The sequence below is a fragment of the Emydura macquarii genome, unplaced genomic scaffold, assembly GCF_026122565.2.
Source record: "Emydura macquarii macquarii isolate MOO-44397 ecotype Brisbane River unplaced genomic scaffold, CSIRO-AGI_Emac_v2 contig_3451, whole genome shotgun sequence".
NCBI classification, from domain to species: Eukaryota; Metazoa; Chordata; order Testudines; family Chelidae; genus Emydura; species Emydura macquarii.
In genome coordinates, this window is record NW_027133588.1 from 5,061,084 (window position 1) to 5,076,296 (window position 15,213).

Genomic DNA, 15,213 nt, shown 5'->3' on the forward strand with positions numbered 1-15,213 from the left:
CAAGTAAGGCAAAATGGCCCAGAAACCCCAAGTAATTTTCCCAAGGTGACATGACACCTGTGGAAGTGCCACCAATAGAACCTGATATCTTAGCTCCCAATCAGGTTAGCCACAGTTTGGACATAACGCATTTTAACATTTGGCTTTGACCGTAGCAAATGGAGAAGAAATAAGTGGCTTTTGTACAGGTTCTGCTGTTGAAACAATGATTTCATACTGAACCAATAGGAACCTTTCCTGTTGAGCTGTTTTAGTGGAGGCCAGTTGCTACAGAGATGGCAGCTCTCTGAAACTCTAATAATACGGGCAAGGACTTGCCGACATGGGAAAAATGTCCAATATAGCTAGCATGGAATAGCTATTACCGAATCACTATGTTGCGCTAGCTATCCATGTAGACACACTTATTCTGCACTAAGAGCGTCTTTATGCAATTTAGGCTAACCTACTTCCAAAGTGGACTAACCTAAACAACACAAAGGCTCTCTTTGTGCAGAGTAAGTGGGTCCACACAGCAAACTTGTACAAAACAGTTATTGCACTTTAAATTCATACCCTAGCTATTTTGCACCAACTTCCCTGTGAGTTCCCCAAGCAGACAAGACCTAAAAATCACACACACCACAAATGCCATTTGATTAAATGCCCTTTGGAGACAATTCTAGTCTTTTTTTTTTTTATTTAAGGATTTGTATTGAAACGTCCGTTTCATCACCTCTCCATTTTTCTGTAGCTGCTGCCATTTCTCCAAGAGTATTCATTCCTGTGTAGTATGCCTAGTCTTTCCAACTATTCTACAGCAACACAACACAGAGTGAATCCCAGAGCATCCCGGGACAATTATTCAGCAAATGCCTGTATTCTAAGTTATTTAAGGTAACAAAGGTGCAGCTCAGCCTGTTACATAAAATTGTTTATCAAGGCAAAAACAAAAAGACAAAAAAATCCAAGTTAGACACAGACTAGTTGGAAAAGGATTAAGTTTAAAAAGATTCCGATAAGGGATCTCTTGAAAGCTACTGGTACCACACCAATTTCTCAACAAAATGGACAACAGAGAAACAATCATCCTGTTTTTCAATCAGTATACTTCAGAGCAATCATTGCTATTAGAACAACAGAATTATTTCATCAGCCATTCTGTAAAACTGAGGTCCTGAAATTCAACAATCTCCATGAAAGAAAGTGGATTGGAGCTGGGTAATGGAAGCAATTTAAAGTTACCCTCAGCGAGGAAATAGTGGAAAACTGACAAAGCATGGGGAAGCTACAGCTGAGAATGGAACTGATGAACAGTTAGCAGTAGAATGATCAGAGCTAAGGGGTTCAGGACACTACTATGCAAGTGCCATATCTAGTATGACCAAAACCAACCATTTATCTGCCCCAACCATGGCATGTGGTGACTATAAAGCCATGACTAAGTGTATTAAACCCAGAGACTTTTGTTACAAGGAGTAAGCCACCCACAGTTCAGAAATAGGCTTGTGTGCACAATCTGCATAGCAGTGGTTTTCAAATGCAGTAATAAATTCTACTTAAAATCGTAACAACATTAGAATGTTGTAATGTTCTGGTGCACTAATGAATGTCGTAATTAGTTCACACATGGAGTTTCCAGGAATCAAGTTAGGGACAAAAACATACTACACTAATCTAGAAAAGAGACCATCATTCAAGCAATTTGGAACACTGCAGTCAATTAGCTAGCAGAAATTTCAAGCACTTAGGAATCTCAAATCATTCAGCATTTACTGATCACATTTAGTTTTGTATTTGTTGACAGCAAAGCCACCTAACCACATGTATGTAGCCCCAAAGCCTGTATATTTTTTTGTTTTAAAAGGACCAATACCATAACATAGACATTTATTAAGGAACACTTCCAGTGATGGAGATGCCCAGTAATGAATTCTGGATTATCAGACTCAGTTGTATCTGAGTTATTCTACAATTAACTGATTTATTATCATGCTATATTCCCCTTCTACTACACATTTTCATGGGTTAGGAAGTCAACTTCTTTGTCTAAAGTGAACTGGTTGCAAGATCATTTAGCAAAAGACGACAATATGAGAAAAATCCACATTTTAAATGTTAAGTTGTAGAGTTTTCTGTTACCTTAGTGAGCTATTTCCATGTGTTAACTTATTTCTTTAAGGGATGAAGATATAAAATGCAATTTCAAGAGTTTGTACAATTTATATAATCAACATTCTTGAAGGTCAAGTACACCACTGTTGTGTAAGAGCTAAGGAATGTAAGTAACTCAATCTGCCACCTGTGGCTTGTGTTACAAGAAATCATTCACTCTCATATGTACTCACTAGAAGCACATCATCACTCTAACTAGTATCTTCTTTAGACCTACACACTTGTCTTGGAAGATAATTATGTATAATTTCATGAAATATACTACTGTACTTACGGATTCCTTCAAACTGATCTGTGAGTTTAATGCAGTGGGATAGCACAGCAGTGCAGTCCAGGGGCAAAGAAGATCTAATTGTTATCCAACAGCAGAGCACTGGTGAAATAAAAACACTGTAAGGATTCCATCTAAAGATACACAGTTTAGTAATGGTAAGAGAAACAACTTTACAGCCTGACACCATTCTTCAGAACAAAAGCAACACTAAGTTAAACAAAGAAAGACAGCATGAAATTTGACACTCAAGTGCCCCATAGTGAGTGGCAGAATCAAGCTGGAAGCAAGCCAACATGGTCTACTCTGTAGTATTTAGTTACTACTGTGTTACAGAAGTACAAAAAAAAAAAAAAATCGAAGAATTTCTAAGTATTGCAAAGCCACAATTGTTTGTGCAACACTCAGGGATAAACATATATACAATGCAGGTGAATAAATAGGGAAAGATTACTACTGAGCAACAATTTTCAATAATTGTGGTATCACTATTTCAGTTCACCAAGAAGTTACAATTTTCTACCAATTCTTACATGGTAATCTAAGCGAAGTATTGTGTATGGTCAGTTATTTTTCAGTCACTTAGATCTTGCTTATGAATCTAGTTTCTTTCAAAATGCCCAAGGCATTTGTTCTCATTAACATCAAAGTCTGTGAAGTTCAAAAATTACAATATTTGAGCAAGATTGTAATGAAGGACCTATTTTCAAGTGTCATTTTTCATTCCCATATAACTCAGATGAAAGTTGAGGTCATTGAGCTACAACTGAGTACAAGCAAACTAAGTAGATGGGTATAGTAGAGAAAATCAAAGAATAAGTATCTCAATCAAGTGAAATCATACCTCCAGTCTATGATTGTGCTAGAATTTTTAAGTTCTCACTCACTTGCTCAATTGTCCACAGCACAGGTACCTTATCTCATAGACTCACAGACTTTAAGGCCAGAAGGAACCACTGTGATCATCTAGTATGACCTCCTGCACACTACAGGCCACAGAACCTCGCCCACTCACTCCTGTATTAGACTCTCCACCTCTGGCTGAGTTACTGAAGTCCTTAAATCATGATTTAAAGACTTCAAGTTACAGAGAAACCACCATTTACTCTAGTTTAAACCTGTAATGACCCATGCCCAATGCTGCAGAGGAAGGTGAAAAACCCTTAGCGTCTCTGCCAATCTGACCTTGGGGAAAATTCCTTCACAATCCTGAATATGAAGATGCACTGGACCCTGAGTATGTTAGCAAGACCCACCAGCCAGATACCTGGGAATTCTCTGTAGTAACTCAAAGCCCTCCCATCTAGTGTCTCATCTCTGGTTGTTGGTTATATTTGCTACTAGTAATAGCAGATGAGCCACATAATATTGTAGGCAACCTCATCAAACCATCCCCTCCATAAACCTATCAAGCTCAGTCTTGAAGCCAGTTAGGTTCCCCTCTCCTCCCATGCACACTTCTCCTTTTGGAAGGCTGTTCCAGAACTTCAATCCTCTGATAGTTAGAAACCTTTGTCTAATTTCAAGCCCAAACTTGTTGGTAGCCAGTTTATACCCATTTGTTCTTGTGTCAACAGTGGCACTTAACTCCTCTCTGTGGTGTTTATCCCTCTGATATATTTATAGAGAACAATCATACCTACCTCTCCCTCAACCTTTGTTTGATTAGACTAAACAAGCCAAGCTCCTTGAGTCTCTTCTTGTAAGGCAGGTTTAACATTCCTCAGATCATCCTAGTAGCCCTTCTCTGCACGTGTTCCAGTTTGAATTCATCTTTCTTAAACATGAGAGTCTAGAACTGCGCACAGTATTCCAGATGAGGTCTCACCAGCACAGTGTATAATGGTAATAACACTTCCCTATCTCTACTGCAAATACCTAGCCTGATTCATCTAGGATCCCATTAGCCTTTTTCATGGCCATATCTCATTGGTGGCTCATAGTCATCCTGTGATCGACCAGTGCACCCAGGTCCTTCTCTTCCTCTGTTGCTTCCAAATGAAATGTCCCCAGCTTATAGCAAAAACTCTTGTTGTTCCTAAGTGCATAGCCTTGCACTATCAAATTTCATCCCATTTCTATTAATCCAGTTTTCATGGTCATCCAAATCTTCATATACGATATTCTGGTCCTCTTCTTGATTAGCAATACCTCCCAACTTTGTGTCATTTGTAAATTTTTATTAGCACACTCCCACTTTTTGTGCCAAGGTCAGTAATAAAAAGGTTAAATAAGATAGGTACCAAGACCAAACCCTGAGAAACACCAATAGCAACCTCCCTCCAGCCTGATAGTTCACCTTTCAGTATGACCTGCTGTACTCTCTTTTTTAACCAGTTCCTTATCAACCTTTCAATCCTCATATTAATCCCCATCTTCTCCAATTTAATAATTTCCCATGTGGAACTTTATCAAATGCCTTACTGAAATCCAGGTGTACTAGATCTACTGTATTTCCTTTGGCTAAAAAAATCAGTTAGTTTCTCAAAGAAAGAGATCGTTTTGGTCTGGCACAATCTGTCTTTTGTAGAATCATGTTGTACTTTTTCCCAATTACTGTTTACAACTAAATCCTTAACTACTTTCTCTTTCAAAATTCGTTCCAAGACCTTGCATACAATTGAGGTCACACTAACTGGCCTGTAGTTTCCTGGATCACTTTTTTTCCCTTGCTTTTGGCAGTTCTCACTTTATCCTTGCACTTTCTGACCTCCAGGAAGGGAGCTTTCCTTGCTGATCCCTCCCATCTTCTATTCTTTGTAGGCTTTCTGCTTTCTCTTAACTGCCTGTTTGAGATGCTTGTTCATCCAGCTTGGTCTGCAACCCTCCCCTACGAATTATTTCTCCTTGCTTGGAATGCAGGCTTCGGATACTTTAAGTCGAAGTTGCAGAAGCTAATTCCAAGCCTCTTCCACATGCAGATCCTTGAGTTCCTCAGTCCAGTCAACCTCACTAACTAATTCCTTAACTGTTTTTAAAGTTTACTCTTTTGAAATCAAGTTGCAGATCTATTTTTGTTTATCCTTCCATTTAGTTTAAACTGAATTCGCACATGATTACTCAAACCAAGGCTGCCCTCTATATGACTATTTGGTGAAGAAATCAGATAGACTCTACCACTATTAGTAGCACTTGTCCTCCAATCTAGAGCTGGGAAATTGAAATCTCCCATAATCATACAATTCCCAGTAGTATTTATTTCATTAAATATATTAAAGAGGTGTCTATTTCATATCCAAATTGGATCCTGGAAATCTGTGGCAGACCTAAAGCACTATCCCAGTGGAGCCTCTGTTAGCTTTCTTCCTCAAAGTGATTTTGACCCACATGGATTCTGTCTTATCCATTCCATCACTTCAAATTTCTTTACAATCTACCTAATCAGTAATATACAATGTTATTCCACCACCTTTACCTTTACTTCAGTCGTTTCTGTACAGTACCTGTATTCCAGTCATAGCTACTATTCCACCACGTTTCCATTGTCCCTATAATATCAGACTTCATGGTCTCAAATGGTTGACATCCAACTCTAGCGTATGTCCAACAGGCAAGCACTTTTTACCTCTGCCACCAGCAATGTGTTATAAGACATTTATAGCAGTCATCGCAATTTTAAGACAACTTAGCATTGTTTGCTGTGTAGAAGGAATACAGCTACTGAAGGAAGCCCAGAGCCTCATGCTGTTAAATGAGGGCCTTGGTGCTGGGACAAATTTGAGAGGGAGAGGAAACCTTGAAGAACCATGCTGATTAACAGGAAGTCTTTACAAAGCACAGCATAGTGAGGATACAGGGTAGTAAAGCCACACAAAGAATCTACATACAAAGCAGCTAGTCTTCAAGATAAGACTCCCAAGAATAAATAGACTAACTTGGAATATCAGACTGAAGCAACAAAACCAACTTGGTATTCCAATTTCCGATACGGTTTGCATTGGTATGTATAGTGTTTCTTCTTTTGTTCACTGCTAGTTGATTTATTTTCCTGAATGAACACACTGGTACAATATTCTGTTTTGAGTTTCCAAGGACTGTTTTACAAACTTCCATCAAAAAAAAAAATCTAGGAAGTGAAGTCATTTCTTTGTTTTCAAACTATAGCAGCCATCATTAATGTTCATTTTTAGCATTGTAGCTCATCTGTGCAGTAAAGCTGCTGTTTGATGAGCTGTGCAATCATGTGCAGCATGAATGCTTGCCCCCTCTGACACAATAAAATAACTTGGCCTACTATTGCAAAGCTAATCCAACATCAGACCAGTTTAAAAAACTAAGATAGTGATTTATGTTTGTTATGTTCATTTGTTTTCCATTGTTTGTAGAACAATGAACAGCATTAATAGTTGACCTTCAGTTTTAAGCCTCTATATACGCTTAGGTATCATATTCAGTCCAGGTGGAGGGAATTACTGTTGTCGACTTGCAGTTTTATTGTGAGTCTTGAGAGTTTGGCCAGGGTTAGAGTCATCTCATGATGACACAAGAAGTTCTAGCCCTCTTGTAAATTTCAGCCCTGCTTGGGGGAAAGAGCAGCCAATCATGGCTGCTGCAGGAAGCAAGTAAAGCTCTCTGCCCCATTCTCACAGGAGGGGAGGAGTTGCCAAAAGAGCCCCACAGCTGGGTGTGGATCCTTCGCTCCTCTTACCATTCGCTCTGTTACGCCATACAGTTACATTTAAGGCCATGAAAGAGACTGAAAGCTTGAGCCAAGCAACCAAGTAAAAGTAACCCATCATCAATCCTGAAACTTGATTTACCAAGACACTGAACAAATGTTTGCAATTACAAACCAATACACAGTGACCTGCCATAAAAGGATCAGCTTGAGATCAAGCTTCCATCAATTCCTACAATGTTGGATTTAGCTTGCTCGTTATCAAAAAAATGTTCTGTATCTTTCCAGCATTCAGGATTACGGCAGTCTAGATCCTTATATACAACTGGATCCAGTGTAATGGAAATATACTGTTTGTGCTCCACATCCTTCCTTCCTGCCATACCACCTCAATTTCTCATGACAGTGGAAGCAGCCTTTCTTTACAAGCAATGCCATTAATTTTATCACTGGCAATCTAGGACATGCCAACAGAAGGGACCCAACTTGTATAGCACATATTTTATGAAAACACTAATAGTGGCCCATTATCTTTTCCATACCAAGAAATTATTTTAAAATTATTGTTTTAAAATGGTCTCACAGTAGTACAGTGTCTGGAATTCCAACTAGCAGATTACTCTACAAGCTACAAATGAAAGCACTTATTGTTTGCTCATCAGTATTACAGTAGCTAGAGCAACAGCCAGAGATCTTGCTTGCCCTAAGAACTTGGGCTTAATGGTTGTCACATCTGCAGCTGTCCTGCCAAGAGCTGTCCCCACTAAGACCAAGGTTGAAGCCATCTGCTACTTACTTCACGAACTTGGGCAAGTCACTAAAATTTCTGTGGCATTCATAAAAAAGAAACATTAACCTGCTTCACAGACCCTGCACTAAGCCTCGCTGTCATTTGCTCGGAGTTCTTTAGATGACATTTCAAAGCACCATTTACGTAATTATTCTGCATTTAATATTCAGCCCTCCCTTAAATTCTGCCTCTTTGCAGATGTACCATTGGCATCCCCAAAGTGCTAGAATCCATCAAAACAAACTGAACTTATGTATAAGAAGAGTACCTGGATGTTACTGGTACTGTATGATTCACTTTGGATACTAATATTGCCAAGGACATATTTTTACATCTTACTTATATCCAAGGCTAGGAATATTTCTAAGTTATCAACTCATAAAGCTGTGTTCTTAAAAAACCTGATAGCTGCTCTCTAGTACCTCTGCAAACACCCAAGAATTACTAGCACCTTTCAAATGGATTCAACGTAGCAACAGGCAGTACTTTATTAGCTTGTGTTGCGACTTCCTACTTGTAGGTATATTTCTTAAGATGGCAATAGATTAGCCATTAAGATTTTGACAATTAATTAGGTAAAATATTGATGTCAATACTTCGAAATACTCAGCATCTGAATGTGCGGCAGTAAGAAGGAAAGAGAGAGGTGTCAACCTGCGCTCTCTCTCTTATATCCTCAGTCGGGAGCATGAGGGAAACTACTGTTCAGGTGAACAGACACTGCTCTGAAGAATTTCCAGACTCAGACAAATGAGGTGCACACGTAGCCATGTGTGAAATACACAGGGGGACAAGCACTCAAAAAAGAAAGGGAGATTTCCTTTTACGAATTTCAGCAAAAGTAAAGTTCATCTTTAGGGAAGAGTCCTATAGAAATTAGGGGAGCCCATCCGGTTCATAGGATTTACTCCTAAAAGCCTATGGAACATAAGGATATGTCCCCGCTACTGTATTCTACATATTTTAATGCCAAAGTACCATAAAGCTAGCACTATCACATTCTATATTTTTCCTTATAGGGAATTTCCAGAAAAAATGTTACTTTAACCCTTTCGGTAGGACTTAAGCCCCAGCCAATCCATTACTATTAAGCCCAACTTACTCACAGTGCAAACCAAGCCCAAGAATTAGAGTGCACCCTGACCAGCTCCTCATTGGGAGGGTGAGGAGCCTTCAACTTCCGGACACAATGAGAAGGGCGTAAGCCTGCCCTTCCACCAGAGCCAACATAATGGAGTCCTTGGCGGGTTGGGTGGCCCAGTGGTTAGTGCACCAGTGCCGCCCTTCGGTGGAGCAGTTACAGTACTGGTCCTCCCTTTGCCCAGAGGTGCGGTGAGGAGGACTAGTTGTTTGAGTCCCTCCTGTACTGAGGGCAGAGGTAGGGGAGCCTGCAGCTTTCCACTGGGCTCTAACCCAAGGCCCTAGGAGGGTCAACGAAACCTGGCCCCCAAAGGTGTCCTCTGAGTTACCCTCCCTGGGTCACTTCCTACCACTATTTCTCTCCCCCAGCTTCCAGTCCAAGACACGTTTAAAAAGAAAAGGTACCCAAACCATCAGCCCCACCCAGGCTGAGCATATAGCCTCACTTCTCTAAAGGAGGCTTCTCCAGCATACTAGTCAGGAGCCTTCAGGGTAGGTCTGTCCTCCACCCCAGCTCTTCCCCTTCTGAGCTCGGTTGCTCCCTTTTTCAACCCCTTCTCCAGTTGGAGCATGTTCTGTAGGGCTGGAGGGGTGGTGCTACCTGGGCCCAGTATTGTCCTTCTACCTCTTCTGGCCCCGTGCGGGATTTGTATGCCCAATCACACACATTCAGAATGTCCGTCTTCCAACAGGACAGAAGGTAATGCAAAAATCAACAGTTTAGCTAATTATAAAACCTAGGCTTCCTATACTTCCCTGTCAGCCATCCTTTCCTGGGGTGCGCGGCCATAGCTCAGTACTGAAATCAGTACCAGTGTACTTTACATATTATAACATCCAGCTACATTCCCTGCATGCTGAAGCCAGGTTTCATTTCATCCCCGTTAAGTTATTTTACAATAGGAACCTCTGGAGACTAGCTCAGTTCCTGAACTCTTCACAATGCTTGACTAGACATTTCTAGTTGGATCTAAAATTTACTAGGTATTGTACATTTCCTTTTTGCTGTCACACAGCGGTTCCCCGGTGGAATTTCAGATCTCAGATAACTGAGATCTGATTGATATTGCAACAGCATTACTCACTGTATTTTTACAGAGTTACTCTTAGAAAGCAGTTTTGTTCCATAGATAAATTAACTGAGTTTAATACAAGGACAGTTTCAGTACTGTGAATTGATCAATGGAAGTTGAAAATCTATTCTATTGTCTTCACTGAGGGAGTCCCCGATATGACCAATGCAGTTTAATGAAGGATTTCATTGGTCATGAAACTCACTGCCTTGTCCTGTTAGGCCTTAAAACCAGAATAACTTTGAAATGCTTTACGGATGTGAGTGCTGACATTACAAAAGTGACTAGCACAAACCAGAGGAAAGATACGTATCATTGCAAAATGTATGTTAACACTGAATCAAATGAGGGTGTTGCCCTAAATGACTAAACCAGGGTGTTTCACAGGTGAAAGGTCACCCAAGTGAATAACAGATGGTGTATGATGATTTCAGGATTTAATAGGATCTGAACAAGCCAAACATTAAAATTATTTTTAGCATAAGTTCTTGGTTGCACTTATGCACTTGACTTGCTATTTAAAGCAACGAAGCCAGTGAAGCAAGTTTAGTCAAATATCTTTTCAGCCAGCCCAAGTGCTTGCACACTGTCAAAAGTTATTGTGAGCATCTGTCACAGACCAAATCAATTGTAGAACAGGAATGAAGACTTCCGAGATCAAACCCTTAAACTACTTGAACCTATGTGACACCTCCCATATAGGAGACCAAGATTTTCCTACTGTGACTCGTGACGACTCAGTTTTTGGATACTTAACTTGACACTACAAAGGGGCCCTGATTTTCCATTTTGGCGAGTCAGGTCTCTTTGAAGCATCTCATGCTGGGCATCCAGAAATGGAGGCCCTCCATCACTAATCACATATGGAAAACTTTGGCCAGGGAACTTAGCGTTCAGTGAGCTGATGGGTAACAAATTCAATCAAAATCACCCAGGTTTCTATGCTATGCAGAAAACAGTCTTACGCCACGCACCCAAAATAGGGAGAGGAGCCACCCTGAATTTACTTCTTCCTGCCAGTAAGCAACGGAGAAAACAGGAAACCCCCATCGTATCAGTAACTGTTACCTTTTTGTGTGAGCCAGCTTTCAGCAAAGGGTTCACAAAACACAGCTGTGGCTAGGTTTTCAGAAACTAGTTGGAAAGTAAATGTGGAGAAGTCATCTACTCACCAGGGTGGAACATGAGGCATTACCACCAATGAATTGGTATTTTTAAGCAGTGCTTATCCCAATGGGCCTCAATCACAATTTGGCACTATTACAATAAACAAACAAGAAACCAGGCTCCTTAAAAGTCCCATAATACAGAAACTAGACTACTTCCGCCTAAACGCAATCTGATCACCCAAAGTCATTATGGAAATAAGTGACTAAAAACAAAAAAGGAGACCTGAGTTCTAGTCCTTGCTCTCCTGCCACTTTACTGGCTGACCTTGGGAAAATGGCTTCCTTTCCTTTTGCCATACATAAAAGGGGAATGATGCTCACCTCTTGTGTCAAGTGCTTTGAGATCTATGGATCTTTCGAGTAGCACTGGGAGAAATGGGTACGAGAGTGAAGAAACGTTCCTTGCTGCCTATCTTCAACTAGGTAAGTCACTAATTTTGACAAAACTAGTTTTGATAAACCTCATCTATGAGCGAAATCAACTTAAACATAGCAAGTGTTTAAAAAAAAAAATGAAGCCAAGTCAGACTTTGTTCTTGAATATTTATACACAGACGCCTTTAGAAAGTTAATGGCTTCTTTTGTCATGGGATTGTTTTATTGAACCAACATCACCTCTTGATCACTATAAGAAAGTGCTCCTCTCCTGCTAAAATGCTTAAAGTCATCTATGAGAACAGCTGATCCTACTCAAAGCTTTTAGAAGCTTGCTTCAAACAAATACCAAAAGCATCTCCTGGCCAATTAGAAAGAGAGACAGACCAGCTTCCACATAGACAGATTACTTCTGTTATTGCACATAAGAAACCTTCATCTATTAAGTAATGTCACAATTAACACTGTCCAAAGTCAGACAGAGGTTGATTTAACAATGGTTTTATTTATAGGTTTTTACAATTATCCTTTTTTTGCTTGTGTGCCAGACAGATAAAGCAACACTGACTCCTTCAATATGAATTGGAAACTCCCAATATAAAGGGGACTCAACTTAAGGAACGGCCTTCCATTTCAATCTGAAAATTCATTTCCGTATGGGACATATCTTTAGGCAGACACAAGGGGAATGGTACTAAAGCAAGTTCTTCCTTAGTCCGATGCAGGAAGAGCACATCTGGTTTGAGTGCCATTTCAAGCTTAGATTTACATTTCCATTATGATTTAAGGTACCGCAGTTGCTCCATTTTCAGCCCACTCCTGGTTGCACCATCCACTTTTAGCCTACTTCCTTAGCAATCAGATGATAATGCTTTTTTTATATTAAGTACCCATAGTTAAAATGAAGTCTTGGACCCTTTACATGCTACTGTCTTAATCCCACACCACTTGTGGGAAAAACTATTGAAGTCTCAGCTTGTTTCCTTTTGGAAACACCAAATACAGTGGCACATTTGGGCCCAAACTAAGGACCCTTATTGTAGACACTACCAGGCATATTGTTTAATGCCATGGATAACTGACTTATAGGCATGCCTATTCAATTGAGTTTACAGCACTGAGTCTTAGGTCACAACTATAATCTGCAATGATGGAAAAACTGGCCTCATCTCAACTGATCTCAGAAAAATCTCTCGGATTTTTGTGTTATTGCTAAGTGTGAGCACGAGCTTGGGCTATGAAGTTAGGCTTACAAAAGTTGCCCAGAGTGATGGATTCATTATGTAATTATTTTCACGCTGCACTGTCATCTAGTTTTCTGTGAGGTTAGATGTTTTACAAAGTACCTTAATAACTAGGCGGAGCTACTGACAAGAACAGAGAAAAATGAAAACGTTAGGTTTAATATTTCCACCTTTTACCTACCAGATTTTCTTGCCCTGATGCTTCATTGGTGTGGACATTAAGTTGTATACTGGCATGCCAATTCCACACATCTATTTGTGTTCCTCCTCCCCCCCCCCCCAAAAAAAAAAAAAAAAAAAAACGCCCACTCTCACATTCTGGGTTTTGTCTTCACTTTGTCACAGCTGCCCACACATTCATTCATGCACATAATTAATTCATGCTCAAATGCTTTTCTGCATCTGTTCTAGATTTAGATGGTCTTTCTAACTAGCATTTGAGTATCAAGGCAGGTGAAAGTTTTAATTTAAGTTTGATTTAATGAGGGACTATGCACTGATTAGAGCAGCAAAGTGAGCTTGTTACACGCAACTCTTTGCTGAACTTTTAGAGAGACTAGATACTCATTAACCCTATAAAAACTTGCAGTCTTCTATGTCATGAAGGACAGCATTATTTCAAGCATGAAAAGTAAGCTTCTTTTATATACCAGGACTAGCATAAATCACATGACTTCATGTTTAATTAACTAACTGCTGTATCTGACCTACAGCAAAGACAAATTAATGTTTTCTAATTCAAGTGGAGAAGCTCAGTCTACTGGCACTTCTACTACGAAAGAATCTACTTCAGGTAGAGATACAAATAGGGGTTCTTCCACATCCCCCGTGCAGCTCAGATATGCAAATCTGACTCAGATGGCTCCTCCCACCTCCTAAAGAGCCCACGAGCAGGAACTTCCAAAACCACAAAGACTTAGGCCTTGGCTGCACTAGCATTTATGCCAGCAAAACTTTGTCGCTCAGGAGGCTGGAAAACACATTCCCAGGAGCAACGTAAGTTTTGCTGGCATAAGCGCTTGTGTGGACAGTGCTATGTTGGTGGGAAACGCTCTCTCTCGTCGACATAATGCGGCTACACAAGTGCTTACGCTGACAAAACTTACATCATTCAGGGGGGTGTTTTTTCACATCCCTGAGCAAAAAAAGTTTTCCTGGCATAAATGCTAGTGCAAACAAAGCCTTAGTCAGACCAACTTTGAAGCTCACTGGTTTACTATCATTTTCTGCTTGGGAGCCTTTGGAAATGGTGCATCCTTTCTGTGACCTTGCATTATAGGGAAGCGACTATAGCACTTCTGAAGAGCAGATTAGTCCAACTGAACTTACAATTGAGCCCAAGTGAGACGGAGGCCTTAGAAGGGGCATTCTGAAGAAATACCACCACAGTGTTTTGTCAGGACTTTATGAGTCACCCTGTCAAATGTAATTGACTTGCCCTACCCACTTGTAAAGTAATTAGAAGGGGGAGTCCCACTGCCGTACACGACTGAGGTCTGATTCACCTCCCAAGCAGCAGAGAATGGCCAGTGAGCCACTGCTTAGGATCTATGGACCTTCCTATGCTGAAGTTACTTCTAGTCTAATGCTTGACAGGTGCCCATTAGTAGCATTCATTTGATCATCAGCTTCTTGGGCTGTTTTTTCCTTATTGTTTTCCAAAACTGGAAACTGTATCCCCCACGAGATTATACTATGGGCTTTTATTATGAAGTGTGCATGGACCTGAGAGGCTTACCACTGGAGCCATAATGAACGTTTCAGGGTAGGGGAAGGTTTGCAAGCGGACCGCTGATCTTTTTGCGTCAAATAATTTAGCACTTTTGTAAATGGTCAAATCTCAAACCCAATTTAAGCTTCCCCTTTTAGGGCACTTAGGCTGAGATTTTCAAAGATGCTTTGGGGTGTGGATGCTCAACCCCTAGCAGTTTTAAACAAAAACTGGCAATCAATCCCCTCGGGCAGCCATTCAAAAATAAATGTTTATTGTTAGAGTGAGAAAAATTGCTCCTCCACAGAACTTTGAAGGCGTTATTACTTGAAAACGTAGAGTCAAACTGCTGATGGTTATACACAAACGAAAAGATGCTTAACAGAGCCTGTTCAAATGGAGCAGTATGATTTAAGTTAGTCGACGTTTCGTAATTTGTTAAGATTAACAGTGTAGAGAATATTTTGGTCTCCTGCTACATTTTTAGCGGTGACAAAATTAACAGGACCTTGTCAGATAATAAAACCATTATACATGAATTATAGCAGCCACTGGCCATTGTTGCCTCTAAAGCTCAATGACCTCAAGTTAATCATAATTAAGTCTGAGTTCTGGAGATACCATTAAAGATACCTTAGTCAAGGCTCTATCATTTAGCAACTTCTTGC

The 15,213-nt window shown here is 40.2% G+C and overlaps 1 protein-coding gene across 3 annotated transcripts in view; it reads right to left on the minus strand.

Annotated features, from left to right (window-relative positions):
* Positions 1-15,213, minus strand: part of TLN2 (talin 2) — a 301,840-nt gene that overhangs the window by 254,875 nt on the left and 31,752 nt on the right. The window contains exon 1 of one of the 3 annotated variants that reach the window (XM_067534802.1): positions 2,429-2,511. The exons of the other annotated variants lie outside the window; for them this stretch is intronic. The gene's annotated coding sequence lies outside the window, so the exon portion shown is untranslated. Of the gene's footprint in view, positions 1-2,428; positions 2,512-15,213 lie in introns of those variants that run through there. 3 annotated transcript variants of the gene reach the window in all.